This window comes from Mercenaria mercenaria, chromosome 9 (genome assembly GCF_021730395.1).
Source record: "Mercenaria mercenaria strain notata chromosome 9, MADL_Memer_1, whole genome shotgun sequence".
In the NCBI taxonomy this organism is placed as follows: Eukaryota; Metazoa; Mollusca; class Bivalvia; order Venerida; family Veneridae; genus Mercenaria; species Mercenaria mercenaria.
The window spans coordinates 80,058,740-80,073,703 of NC_069369.1; positions in this window are offsets into that span (position 1 = coordinate 80,058,740).

A 14,964-nucleotide genomic window follows, 5' to 3' on the forward strand; every position below is an offset into this window, starting at 1 on the left:
ACCTAGGTGAATGGGGCCTCAGTGGCCGAGTGGTTTAGATCGCTGACTTCAAACAACTTGCCCGTCACCGATATGGGTCTGAGCCTCATTCGAGGTGTTGAATTCTCCATGTGAGGAAGCCATCAAGCTGGCTTACGGAAGGTCGGTGGGGCTACCCAGGTGCCAGCTCGTGATAAAATATTGCACGGAGGAATCAATTTCATAAGTAAAGTATCAACACACGTCTTTGGTGTTATATTCTACGTAAGGTCTTATATTATTACTGAATAAAACAGGGATGGATTAGTTGATTATTTTTTTCTATACTAGTACTTATTTGCATTGTATACATGAGCGTTGGAAATGTGCAGCAGAAAGAGTAATTGATGCATGCATTTAATTTTTACAACGGCGATGATACACGAATGTGTTTATCACTACAAATAAATCAGGATGAATGATTTTTTTTTCTCAATCGGATATTTAGATTGAATGTAATTCGAAAACGCGCAAGAAGAAATGATGGATTTATTCATGTCTTAGATTTTATACCTGTTTTTAGCCCGCGAATGTTTTTATCAGTTCGTGAGATATTAGTGCTATACATCTATTCATTCATTCATTCAAAAACATGCAAAACGTTTGGCCTTTGAAATTGCCGGATAATATAATCACTACATATATTGATTGCATGGCTTATCATTCATAATGATTTTTCATTAGTATCGACGAGGAAAGAAACTGATAGCTTAATCAATCCTAATTGCTTGTATTGAAAAAGAAGAAGAAGAAATACATGCAAGATACAAGAAGAAAGGATGAATTATTTGAAGTCTTTGATTTTATATTTGCGATGGTCCGCGAATGTTTATTTTTCAATTTTGGACGCACAAGAACAAAAATGAATTATTCCATGCCTTGATTTTCCATTTGAATGAGTTTACTACAAGAAATCCATCTTCTTCTATCAATATTAAAGGGCCTTGACACCAGATTTTAGCTAATATGATCTTTCTTTAAAAATGAAAATTGGTCATATTATGAACATTAGAACAAGCTATTCTTTGCACACTTTTTTATTAAAAGAATATTAAACAAAGCAAAAGATATTTATGAGTTGGGAATCGAACCCGGATTGCCTAGGCAATATAAAGCCCCTAAACATCTTCACCAGCACACCACGGAGGAATTTGTACGACCCGTTTAAATAAAGCTTTATAATTAACGCAGTTTACCTTCGGTACCCCGTGACAAACGTTTTCAGTCTAATAAAGATTATGAATGAAAAATTTAGTGAATATCGGGACTGGATTCTTTGTCTGTATACACTGAATGTAGAAATTATGAAAACACGAAGGAATATATATTGTACATTGTAGAAAGTTCGAAACGTGGAAGGAAGGATGAATTAATCAATGTCGTTGATTTTCATACGGCAAAGTACAAGTTCGAAAACATGCAAAACGTTTGACCTTTGAAATGGCCGGAGAATATAATTTTCACTACACATATTGATTGCATATCGTATTTTTTAAATATATAAATTATTTAAATCCCGTATTTCCGGCATATACGGGACATATACGGAGTTGTATACCAAGCATATACGGGACATATACGTCCCGTATTTTCGAAATATACAAATTATTTAAATCCCGTATTCCCGGCATATACAGAAAATATACGGAATTGTATACGAAGAATATACGGGAAATTTAATCCCTGTATTTTCGAAATATACAAACTATACATATCCCGTATATCCAGAATATACGGGAAATATACGGAGTTGAATACAAAGAATATACGGGAAATATAAGTCCCGTATTTTCAAAATATACAAGTTATTTAAATCCCGTATTTCTGGCGTATACGGGAATAATACGGAATTGTATACCAAGCATATACGGGACATATACGTCCCGTATTTTCGAAATATACAAATTATTTAAATCCCGTATTTCCGGCATATACGGGGAATATACGGAGTTGTATACGAAGAATATACGGGAAATTTAATCCCTGTATTTTCGAAATATACAAACTATACATATCCCGTATATCCAGAATATACGGGAAATATACGGGGTTGTATATGAAACATATACGGGAAATATACGTCCCGTATTTTCGTAATATACGGATTTATATATTCCCGTACACCAGACATATAAGGGAATATACGGTGTTGTATACGATCAGAATAACCCTTTTTAGAATTTCCCGTATTTCAATAATATACGGGGTATCGTATACTAAGAATTCCGTATTTCATAATATACGGAAATCCTTATTTTATTAGTATACGGACTTTTAAATATACAAGCCCCGTACACACCCGTATTTTAGTTTTCCCGTATTTCTTCCCGTATACGGGTAATATACGGGATCCCGTACACTCCCGTATATTAACTCTTTTTTCGCAGTGACAGCTGGGGGCTAATGACCATCACCGTATGGCTCCAATAAACAACGGTCAATGTTTATTGGAGAGCCAGTCTACCTTACAAGTGTATCTGTTAGTGAGAAGGGGAAATTATGTAATTTATTTTAAATTAATGAATATTGATAACTTTTAAAGTTATACTAGTTATTTTCGGCATTTCTATGTAAAGAAAAATATTTGTTGATCAAACACAATAATAAAATAATCAGAAACTTATTTTCACAATAATGAAATAATGAGAAACTTACTAAAAGAAATATGCAAGTTTTTATTTTTTCATATTCTGTCTGGAGAATTGTGATATTTTAGAAAAATATGACTTTCACTCATCTAAAGCTTGCAGAATACTGTAAATAACATTTGTCTAGAACTGAAAACAGAATGTGCATTTCAAAGTTACAAAGCAAAGCATGAAAAAGTCACTTTTGGCAACATACTGAAAAAGAAAATTGAGTATAGATGGAACACAATAATTTTGTATTCAAATAATGTTAATTACATGAATACTATAAAATTAATTTCCAATTCGAAAAAAATTGTTTGTCAACACAAAGAACTCATGAAGTTTTCACTAAACTTGTGTTTTATTATCATTATTATTTTCAATATTAATACTGTATCTTTTATCATCCTATATGTAATATAATAATAATAATAATAATAATAATAATAATAATGATAATTAATAATAATGATTATGATTATTTTTATTATTATTATTATAACATTAAAGTAGTAGTTATTATTATCTATATAATATCAAAATAATAATAATAATTATTATTATTATCATTCCACATTCACAGAAGAAAAAATAACTCCTGCAACAACTACGTCGAAAGGTAACATCGAAAAAATCCTCAATTTGCTAAAAGAGGATGCCCGATTCACCGTAAGGCAATTGGCCCGACTGACAAACTTGTCGTTAGCACGAGTTCATGGAATTTTGAAGAAACACCTAAAACTTGGAAAAATAAATGCAAGATGGATACCCAATTTGTTAACAAATGAACAAAAGAGGACCCGTGTAACAATGGCAAACAAGAAATATCTTTAAAAATGATGGTCGGCGAATTGTAATAAGGAAAGAAGTGGTTTATGAATTTTTCATCTAACATTCATATTTCATCTAACATTTTTTCAAATTGCAAAACTAAACACCGCACTTTAACAATTTAAATGGTTCTCTCTTAATTTTTCGCAAAGGTTTCTTAGGGTTGCAATTTTGTTTCATTTATCCTTGGACGAATAATTACAGCAGTAGTTTGATAGTAGTTTGATGAAGATTCATGAAGCGGTTCTTAAGAAGAGGTCATTAACTCATTCTGCCTTAAAGCGTTATCTCCACTTCTACTCTGCTGATATTTATCTTTCAGCCATCTAGGAGGCTGATAAGCCAATCTACCCTGAATACCGAGAGATGTTTTGAGAGATAACATTTATTTTGTAGATTTTTGCTTGGGATATTGTTGTTAATTAGTGACATGTGACATAAAATATGTGCTAATAGGTATGGAATTTGCACTCTTTGTAAGTAAATTGAAGTAGCTACGGAACAAAGTTAATTTCATGCAGCTTTGTAGTACAGTCTATTAATTAAAGACACAAAACAAATGACCGTATTCTCTCATCACCTTTTGTTTTTGCTAAACAACATTTGTAAAATGCAAAATTTTATCATGCACATATTTAAACAACAAATACGAACCATTCTTAAAATAATTTTAAATACATATTATTGTCATTTTCTAACACTGATTTTACTCATTTATACGCATCAAGGCAATCAAAACGCATCAAAATAAAGTTATTTCTCATAAAAAATAGCGTATGTGTTTAGTATGAAGATGTAATAAAATGAATATTTTAGATATTTTAGACAGAAATTATTGTGCTGAAAATGAGATGATTTTGGGCTAATTTTCAGAAAACATGTACATGTACTTTATGAAAATTTGAATTTTGAAACAATTTTGTGGAGTTTCTAAAGTATCACAAACAAGCTGTCGAAATAATTGAGTTATTATTAACACTTTATTCTATAGATCAAGAGACAGTCTAGAAGTTTAACAACAAAATAAATAGATGAATAAATAAAAAAATAAATAGATAAATACCAACAAAGATGTTTTTACTTTTTCATACACACATGAGCATTGTTATATTGCATAGGTAAAAATTAAAGATCTGGTGTGCATGAGTTGAAGATTCTTACATGTAAAAGAAAATATTTTAGTTCTTTTCTTTTCAATGATATAATCCAAAATTCTACCAGTTTTGTTCAGTGTTGTGTGCGTTGTCACGACGTAAAGATGTAACAATGTTAACGCGGTATGAAAGTGTAAAATAATTCTATGAAATTTTTGTTTTGCATTTCGGTATGAAACGAACATGTTCTTTTTGTGCGGTTAGTATGTACGTCTGTCTTTACTGAAGTGCATTTTTTACCCGATTATTTACAATTCATTTTTTTCCGCATTCAAATGTTTAGAACCTACTTATAAAGAATATACTCAACGCCCTTTCTAGCTGCATAGCCGGGTTTTTTTTTCTCTGTTAAATTTTGACATATTTTAATGAAATTCTGGCAAAATGTTTTATTGTATAAAACGTAAGAATGATAATAATTAGAATAAACTCATTTAGCCGTAAAATTGTTTGATCCTGCTGATGGCATTATTTTTCCGCATAGCGACGAGCGAAAAAGTATATACTTTTGGGTGTTGCATTATTTCAACTGTCATTTCCCAATGAATATTTGTTGGTATCTATTTATTTATTCATTTTTTATGTTTCGATCATATATAGAATCATCCGTAATTTTCAGGCTTCGAGAAATCACAAATTATAACTCGAACGACGCTCGCTTTTACAGCTTTCTTCAATGAAGTCATTTAGTTACACATCGAGTTTGATAAAAAATCCATTACATTTTAGTGGTTAATGCGAAGAAAGGCATATCTACTTTTAGCTATAGTGGTTCCTAATAGGGCCCAAGTTTCTATATAAATAAATTTGGAAGAGGACCTTATAATGATGCTCCAGACCAAGTATGACAAAGATCCACCAAGCTGTTCATGAGACGCTGTATAAAGGCATTTCTGGTTTTAGCTCTAGCAGCCCCTAAAAGGGGTTAAATGTCCCAGCTGAACAAAGTTGGCTGCGGGCCTAATAAAGATGCTACAAATCAAGTTTGATTAGAATACATGAGAAAAAATCAATTAAAGGATTTTTTATTTATTATTTATTTCTAAAACAGGCCAACTGATCCCGCTTTAACAAATGCATATTCGCTATTCGTGAGTCTTTGGACAATGACGTCACACCTATAAAAAAGTGAAGGTCAAGCAAAACATATAATTGTAATTATTTCAATATTTCTGTTTCATAAGCAAAGTTTGACCGTAGTCATATCACATAGATAAACTGTATGCAGAGTACCTTCTTTTCAGTGTGATGAGATTCAGTCATTATATAGCATATATATATAATAAAACAGATTTCAACTGAGTTCAATATTTGCATACCATACTAAAGAAAAATATCCATATATAATAAATCAGTTAAATAATTTATAACAAATATATCAAAGCAAACAAGTACTCATTTTAATATGCAATCTGAATAAGTCACAAAAGCAAGAAACCTTTTCATATACAGACGACAATTGTAACAAGGAAAATCTTTTTAAAAGCACTTCTCTACATAAAAGACTCTTATCACACCCTTATTCATGTGATACGCAGACCGTATTCAGCTCTTTCTTTAATTTGATATATGTTGGTATTTGAACAGGTTTTTATCATATTTATTAAACTTACTTATCATTTTGAGATATATCAATATTCTTGCTAAATATACTGAGCCACAGTTAGCTTTAAAACTGCGAACAGCGTCGTTTAGGATAAACGCTTTGTCTACATTTCACTCAGCGTAGGACAATCAACAGAGTGAAAGAAATTGACACTCTCGTCCAATCAGGCAGCGTGTTGCATAAATTTTTCCATTTTGATAAATTATCTATAATGCGTTATCAAGTAGTTTGATTTGCAAACTGAAGTCACGTGGCATAGGTAACGAAAACGAATTTAGACGGCGTCGCCGAAAAAACTTCTGAACATGTACCTAAAATACAGCAAAAAAGGTTTTTGATAATATAGTTACTGGTAATGGAACCTGGGTTTATTATTTTGAACCAAAGCGGAAGTATTCCAACCGAATTTGGGTCACCAAAAATGCGAGACGCCCAAGTATTGCCAAACGAATACGAACGGTGAAGAAGGTTTTGTATGTATTTTTTTTTCAATCATAAGGGTCCAATCATTCAAATTCCGGTACCAAAAGGCGGTACGGTCATAAGAAAATTCTATAAAAAAAGTTGTTCTAAGAAAATTGAAGAACTACTACAAAAGTCGCCGCCCCAAAACAGGATTTAAGTACCTCCGACTTTTGCATGATAATGCGCCCGCTCACAAGGCACGCATTGTGTCCGAGTTTTTGGAGTCAGAGGTTACCGTCATTCCACGACCTCCGTTTTCGCCAGACCTGGCCCCCCTGCGACTATTTTCTGCTTCCCAAACTTAAATATCATCTGTCTGGAAAGAGATACAAATCGAGAAATGCCATTGGATCTGCAGTTTATCAGTATCTGATGGGTGTTCCCATAGAAGAGTATGAACAATGCTTCCAAAAGAGGATTGACCGGCTCAAAAGGTGTATTCAGGCTGACGGAGAGTATTTTGAAGGGCAGAGCAAGTTAAAATGATCAAAACATTTGCAGTATAGGAGAACCGATGCAAGTGACATTACTTTTGGAACACCCCTCGTACATATAAAATTTATAATGCGCAGTTATTATGCAGATGATTCAGCATTTATAATTCAAGGAGCTAAAATCTATAACATTTCAATATATTTGATTAGTATTAATCAGGCTAAGAAGCTAAATAATTATAGGTTTCCGTCCTGACGTAGCCATACACGTGAAAAAAAAGAAATAATGTTTGGAATGCGACAAGAACAAGGCGAATTTTAATTCGGTGGGAAATCGGCTTCTTTTTTGTCTATCTTCGGTACATACTGTGCTTTCTGTTCGGCTCTGCCGCAAGGAAGTGTCTGAAACATCCTTGTATTGATATTTTGATGTAAAGGAAATGTGGCACCACAATTTTAATTCTGTTTGGCGCAATGTAACATGTACTGTGTTAGTGCGCTGTAAATTTCCTGTCCCCCATCCCCACCCCCACATCCACCCCTCAAAAAAGGGAAAAAGAACAAGAAACATTCTTACCATTGCAAACTGTAAAATGTATTCGAGGTGCTGTATACTGCAAGGCTTTTGTTTGTTTTAAGTGAATTCATTTTGTATTTTTACTATTGTAAATAGTTCACCAAGATTTTATCTTTGGTGTCCGTCCGTCGCGGCGTAAATGTCCTTTTTACGAAAGAAAGTGTGCCTGGCTTACAGGTTAATCTTGGCTATTAGTAAATAAATATTTTGTTTGTTTTTCTTCCTCTCACAACTTTATTATATAACCTTTAATGCAATTTAGTTCCCTTAAATGAGACATGCCTACCCCCTCACCATTACATCCTTCGGAATTTTTAGACATTGTTAATTTCCTGGGTGTGGAGATATCAAGGCTTACTGTTTTAGTACCGCCATATCTCAAAACTCGCTAAAAATTTCTTTTTGTGTCTCATTCCAACTCTTATCATTTCACCTAAAAAGTAAAAAAAAAAATTGTTCAAACAAATTAATCACACTTTTTTTTTTTGATATTTTATTTTGCTATAGTCAAACATGTTCGAGTAGTCGTGCACATTGTCCCTCCAACGGTTCATGCTTTTTTTTTCACAAACAAGAACCATACATATAAAAAAGTTTCTACTATATTTTCAGCCTCGAAACAAATATCATGTTCCACAAAGAAGCCAGCATTGTATTCTATCGGGTTAAAGTATTTGAAGCGAAAGCAAACAAAAACGCACAGGAGTGACAGCAATTTAAAATTTATTGAAAACAAATAGAATGAATTAAGCAAATATAATTTTAATTTAAGAAGAGCAAAGCTTGATTAAAATTGACAAGCAGTGGAAGAAATTTTGCTTTAATTTGGTCTCTTTTGGGATTATGGATACTGTTCTAAGTTTATGTATAGCAATAACTGTTTTCGAAGGCGCTTTTATGCAGCAGATAGAACCGCCAGATAAAAGTAAGTCGAGATAGTTTCTTTCTAAATCACAGAATTATTTTAGATTTTTTTCATCCTATGTAGTAAAAAAATGAAACAGCTAAATATACCATAAACATAATTATAGGAGTTATGTCTTTCAAATATTTTACTCAATTTACAAGAATAAGTTCTTCTGATTGTGTCATGTGCATGTCGAAAATAAACCAAGAAATGTACAAATCAAAATTTCTCACACCCCTCGGTATTTTTGGCGATATGTTTCATAATTCTAACTGTACATTCATCTTACTTCTCATACATTTAGATAAATATGTTGTTAAAAACATTTAAACATTTCAACAAAATCAAATTACATTGTATGCTAAAACATCATTTCATTCATTTTACCATCACACCCATTTTTTTAAAAAAAAAGTCACAAAATACACATTAATTAGTGCAGTTACAAAACGAACAAAACTCGTTTATAATGATACCGAGGTATCGAAGTTGATATTTTTACTACAAATTTAGATTTATTAAAAAAATAGGGTAAGACAAAAACAAATTAAAAAAAAATGCATAGAGATATGGACCCACCACATATAAAACATATTTTTTGCATCGTAACACATGTTATAAATTCCGAAAATGACGTTAACCAGATTGATGAAACAGGCTTCTGTGCACATAAAATTTAACTTGCAGTTAAACGTCATTTCAAAAATGAGTCATGCCTTACTCCCAATATCAAAAGGATCGTGCCCCTTGTAATTTACCAGTGTTTCACCATTTATGGATCTTAAATAATAAAATGGTTGTAAAACATTTTAAGAAATGCGTTTCAACGTCTGTTACAAATAAATGAACGTATCACAACGCGACGTCCGATGACTAAAACGTAACAATGATAACAATTAATTCCGTGCAAATTACTTATTCCAGTATCCGTACATGTTTTGTGAGTCTTACCTGACGTATTGACATGCTGGCATAGAGCTGAATCCCCAAAGACATCCGCATTATATTTTGTCAGTGGAACATATTATACACATTAGATTAGTGCGTGTTTGTTATGGGTGGTGCTCCACAGTGTTGTTTTTTCTTACTTTTCTGTTTGTTTATCTGTGTATGTTAGTTGTGGGGGTGTGTGTATGTTTGTACGCGCGTGTCTGCGACGTTGTAGGAATACTGCGTTTAAGAAACGTGGCTTTCCCTGTTGAATATTCATCCTTGCTCCACCTTCCCCCTACAAACGACCCTTTTATCTACCTCTTACCACCCACCCCCATTTTCTGTATTTTGCATATATGTATAATGTACTTATTGTTGGATTTTTGAAGCAACCCGTCTACAATATTTTTCCGTTACAGCTTCTTTTTTTGTGGGCCTACTTTGCGATACGTGGCTCTATGGCTGTGTTTGGGGTGCTCTGTGCTTCCGGGAAATCTACCCTAACATTTTATCTTTTGTATTTGTAAGTTTGTTTATAGTGGCCTTCGGAAACCAATATGGGTGACTCCTCCAAAAGGTTCTTAGTAATTTTAGTTGAGGGATGGTGCAAGATACAGAAGACGCCCTAATTCCCGTTTCTGTAGCGTACTAGTTACAGTGTATTTGGTTTATTTTTATTTCAGTCAAATGCATATGTTACAGTGTATTTGGTTTACTTTTACTTCAGTCAATTGAATATGTTAAAGTGTTTTTGTTTTATTTTTACTTCAGTTAAATTAATATGAACTACAGTGTATTTGTTGTGGTTCAGTCAAATGAATATATCACTGTGTGTTTGTTTTATTTTATTTCAGTCAAATGCATGTTACAGTGTATTTGTTGTGGTTCAGTCAAGTGAATATATCACTGTGTATTTGTTTTATTTTTATTTCAGTCAATTGCATATGTTACAGTGTATTTGTTGTGGTTCAGTCAAGTAAATATATCACTGTGTATTTGTTTTTTTTATTTCAGTCAAATGAATATGTTACAGCGTATTTTTTTTAAGCTTTACTTCAGTCAATTGCATATGTTACAGTGTATTTGTTTTATTTTTACTTCAGTCAAATCCACATGTTACAGTGTATTTGGTTTATTTTTACTTCAGTCAAATCCATATGTTACAGTGTATTTGGTTTATTTTTACTTCAGTCAATTGAATATGTTACAGTGTATTTGTTTTATTTTTACTTCAGTTAAATTAATATGAACTACAGTGTATTTGTTGTGGTTCAGTCAAATGAACATATCACTGTGTATTTGTTTTATTTCTATTTCAGTCAAATGCATATGTTACAGTGTATTTGTTGTGGTTCAATCAAGTGATATATCACTGTGTATTTGTTTTATTTTTATTTCAGTCAAATGCATATGTTACAGTGTATTTGTTGTGGATCCGTCAAATGAATATGTCACTGTGTATTTGTTTTAGTTTTATTTCAGTCAAATGCATATGTTACAGTTTATTTGTTGTGGATCCGTCAAATGAATATGTCACTATGTATTTGTTTTAGTTTTATTTCAGTCAAATGCATATGTTACAGTGTATTTGTTGTGGATCCGTCAAATGAATATGTCACTGTGTATTTGTTTTTGTTTTTTATTTCAGTCAAATGCATATGTTACAGTGTATTTGTTGTGGATCCGTTGTTTTAGTTGTCATTCGGTCAAATTAACACGTTAAAGTCTTGATTTAGTCAAATTCAATTGTTATAATGTACATAATGTATTTATTCTAAGTTTCGTTCAGCCAAATTAACTAATTATACTGCATTTTGCATTTTTTCAACCCTCTGATTTAGTCAATAGCGAATTTCTTAATGACTTATGGCAAACAAATTTCGTATGATATATCGCCAGATTTCAACGGATAACTGTATTGTTACTGGGGGGGGGGGGGGGGGGGCGTCTGTGGATCAAAGATAATATGGATCAAAGATAAAGGTTATAGAGACATCTGAATAAATCTTTATATGACGGTTTCCTGTTGTCAGCAAATGGCAATAGGTCAATGTCTTCGTTACCTTGACATTGAAAATGGTTCCTGGTCGGTACCTGGAGAACGCGTATACCTATTATCATCAGACGTCGAGGAACTATTTCCAGTGACTATAAGATGACCACTTTTGTTATGGAATTACACGTCACGAAACGACCAACGCCCCCTCTAGCCTGTATTACTATATGTATGAAGTTTGTCATATGTTAAGAATTATATGTTTTAAATAACATAATACAATTTCAACGAAAAAGGCTATGCACTCTGTTTTATTTATGTTTCAGCCACAATCCAGCTTTTAAAAGTCATAAAAGCACAGATAAACGTCTACAGTTAATAGTCGAACGAATTCCGTTATAGCGCAGGAAAACCATCGTGATAATAGCAAAATGACTTCATCTGAGATTTTGTCTCTCGTTTAATATCCTTAACCCTTACCCTGCTAAATTTCTATAATGAACTTGTCCATCTTTCAATCTTGACAGTACCATTAACTGTTAAAAGGGGTGTTTACCAAAAAGATACTGACTGAATGGCAAACAGTGCAGACCATGATCAGACTGCATGGATGCTGATCTTGGGCTGCACTGGTCGCAAATACAGAATCACTTGCAGCCAGCAGACTAAGGGTTAAAAATGATATTTCCACATTCTTGTGACTTTATATAAGATTCGGTAGCGATTGTAAAATGAATAAAATGATATCATTTTCTAAATTTCAATATGTTATCTACGACATACTTTCTTTCTACAACTTGTAGTATGAGGGATGCGGGGAGGGGGAGGGGGCCGTTAGAAGTTTTGATTTGTATATTATGTAAATACCACATTAACTTTGACACTGAAAACGGTTTCCGATCATATCAATACATGGAAGACGCTTGAACCTATTTTTACAAAATTTCAAATGTGTGTCTGTATTCAGATGCCGTCTTTTATGGTTAAGATCACAGTCACATATACTCTGTATACAGATTCCTATTAAAGCGGTCACCGAACTCCATAAGATTATTGCTTGTGGCCATCACCTTTGTTTTTTTTTTGTTGTTTTTTTCGGGGTTTTATGCCAAAGGTCAGGGTCACAGTGACGTTTTGGTAAGAGTAAGTGGGTCAAAGGTTAACTGTAAAGTTCGCAGCGGCATTGAGGCTGTCTCCGATCAATACATGGAAAACACGTCACTTATTGGATGATTGCATGCTACTAGTAAATGACACCTATTGTTTTTGTGGCAATTGGTAATTTTTACACTGACCTTAACCCACACAAACATTTGACCGTCAAACCAAATAGGATTATTGCTTATGGTACAATGAACGTAGATGGCCTTTATCATTTTGGGGCAAGTTGGTCAAATATATAAGTAACCAAAAGACTCTTAATAACATCAAATGAACTTGTTATTATATATATTTAGCTTTAATTCAGCAAAAAACACTTTTAGTTTATTTTTACAGGTTTTATTCTATAAATCCCATTTGTTTTAGTGCACTTTGTCAGCTCTGATTCAGCTAAATCAACCTTAAATTTTCTATCTCTACATATGGTAACGGACCCAAAATGACATTCGGCAATTTCCGTGCGATTACGTATCTCCGTATGTGATTTCGGCATCCTTCGGTAATTACCGAAAATCATTTTTTCATAACAACCGGAGAATGCCGAAGTCGCATACGGAAAAAACAATCGGACTTTGCCGAGTGTAATTACAGGTCAAATCAACATCATACAGTGTACATTTTGTTTAATGTTTCTTTTCTTTTTTTTTTTTTTTTTTTGGTTTATTTGTGATTAAGTCAAATATACTTGTTCCAGGTCTGACTCAAACAAATAAAGCCTTCAATTTCATTTACTACACACAGAAGATGACATGGAGCGCAGCCAGAGCAGTGTGTCAAAGTATAGGCGGCGACTTAGCAAAGATTGACTCGGAACAACTTATGGACTCTTTAGAAAGTCTTGCCGAGGATGTATACCAAACAAACATTTTGTTAGTTATTCTTTTCATTTTCCAAGAACTTTTATTCGTCTCCTTTAAACATGGTATGCCCTAGACGTATTGGGTGAATTTTAATTGGGGAGAATAGAAAATAGGGACAAAATCTAAGAATAACCGACAAATTCTGGAAGTTGTGTGGTGGAGAATACACGCTATCTATACTGGTAGGGAGTTAGGTCATCTGAATGCAGTATACCGAAATACTATGAAAACTGAAACTCGATAAAACTGTGAAACTCGACGAAACAGATAAATTAGTCGGAAACATAATTGGTTTGCTTTTGCATTGAAATGATACAGTTCTCTCTGTTTGACTTTAGGAAAATACTTAACCTGCTAGTTTTACCTTTGGGAATATCTACACATTTCAACCTGATTTAATTATTTCCAGTTCTCATCATTACTGGGTTGGCCTAATTCAGCTAACGGATGGTCAACGTTTGTGGGTTACAGACTGCACAAATCTTACGTGGACGGAAAATTACAGTGATAAGGTTGAGACAGGCAAGTCCTGTTTTAAGCACAGATACGGCAACACTCCGGATTTGAGAGACTGCACCACAGAAGAGGGATTCATGTGCCAAGTGTTGTCAAGTAAGACATATAATATTCTTGAAAATTAATGTTTGCATGTACACACGAAGTTTAAGCATTTCAAATACTGTATTTTAATATTTTCAGATCTTTGGGCGTGATTAAGATGCTAGTTTTCAGCAATGAATCAAAAACACATTTCATCCATAAATAATTGTCTACTTAATGACATCTAATTAATTAATCAAATTGCGTACTACGTTTGTTAAAAGTTCAATCTTGTTTTAATGTGTACAGTCAATTCTGTGCGTCGTGTTAGTCTGCGGACCTTATTTGCATATTTTTGTGAATAATACAAATTTTACATTACACAACTGAAAAAAGTTTTAGTACCTCAAGCGCACAATTGAATATACCAGAATGTCTTTAAGGCCTATGCCTCCAGATCAATATAAAATTTTCCAAAACAAATAAATAAATAAATAAAACATACATCATTTGAAAATTGATGTCGAAAATGGTAAACCAATAGTGCTTAAATGGGTCTTTTAATGTGTATGACACAAAATCAACTAAGTTTCTTCTGTTTTATATTAAATTGCAATAGCTTGTTTTCTACATATTGTTTTACTTAAAACGAATGAAAGGATATGAAAAATACGGGATCTTCGCTCCAGAACTATTTCGGCTGGTATATTTTTTTTCCTTTCTTCACACCAAGACTTCCAATAACATAAGAACTAACGGGGTTGTGGTATTGTTTCAAAATGGATGCATAACAGCGTACTGAGACCTTTGATGCTTACAGGTAAATTCATTCTGAAAAGCATCCATTTCAAA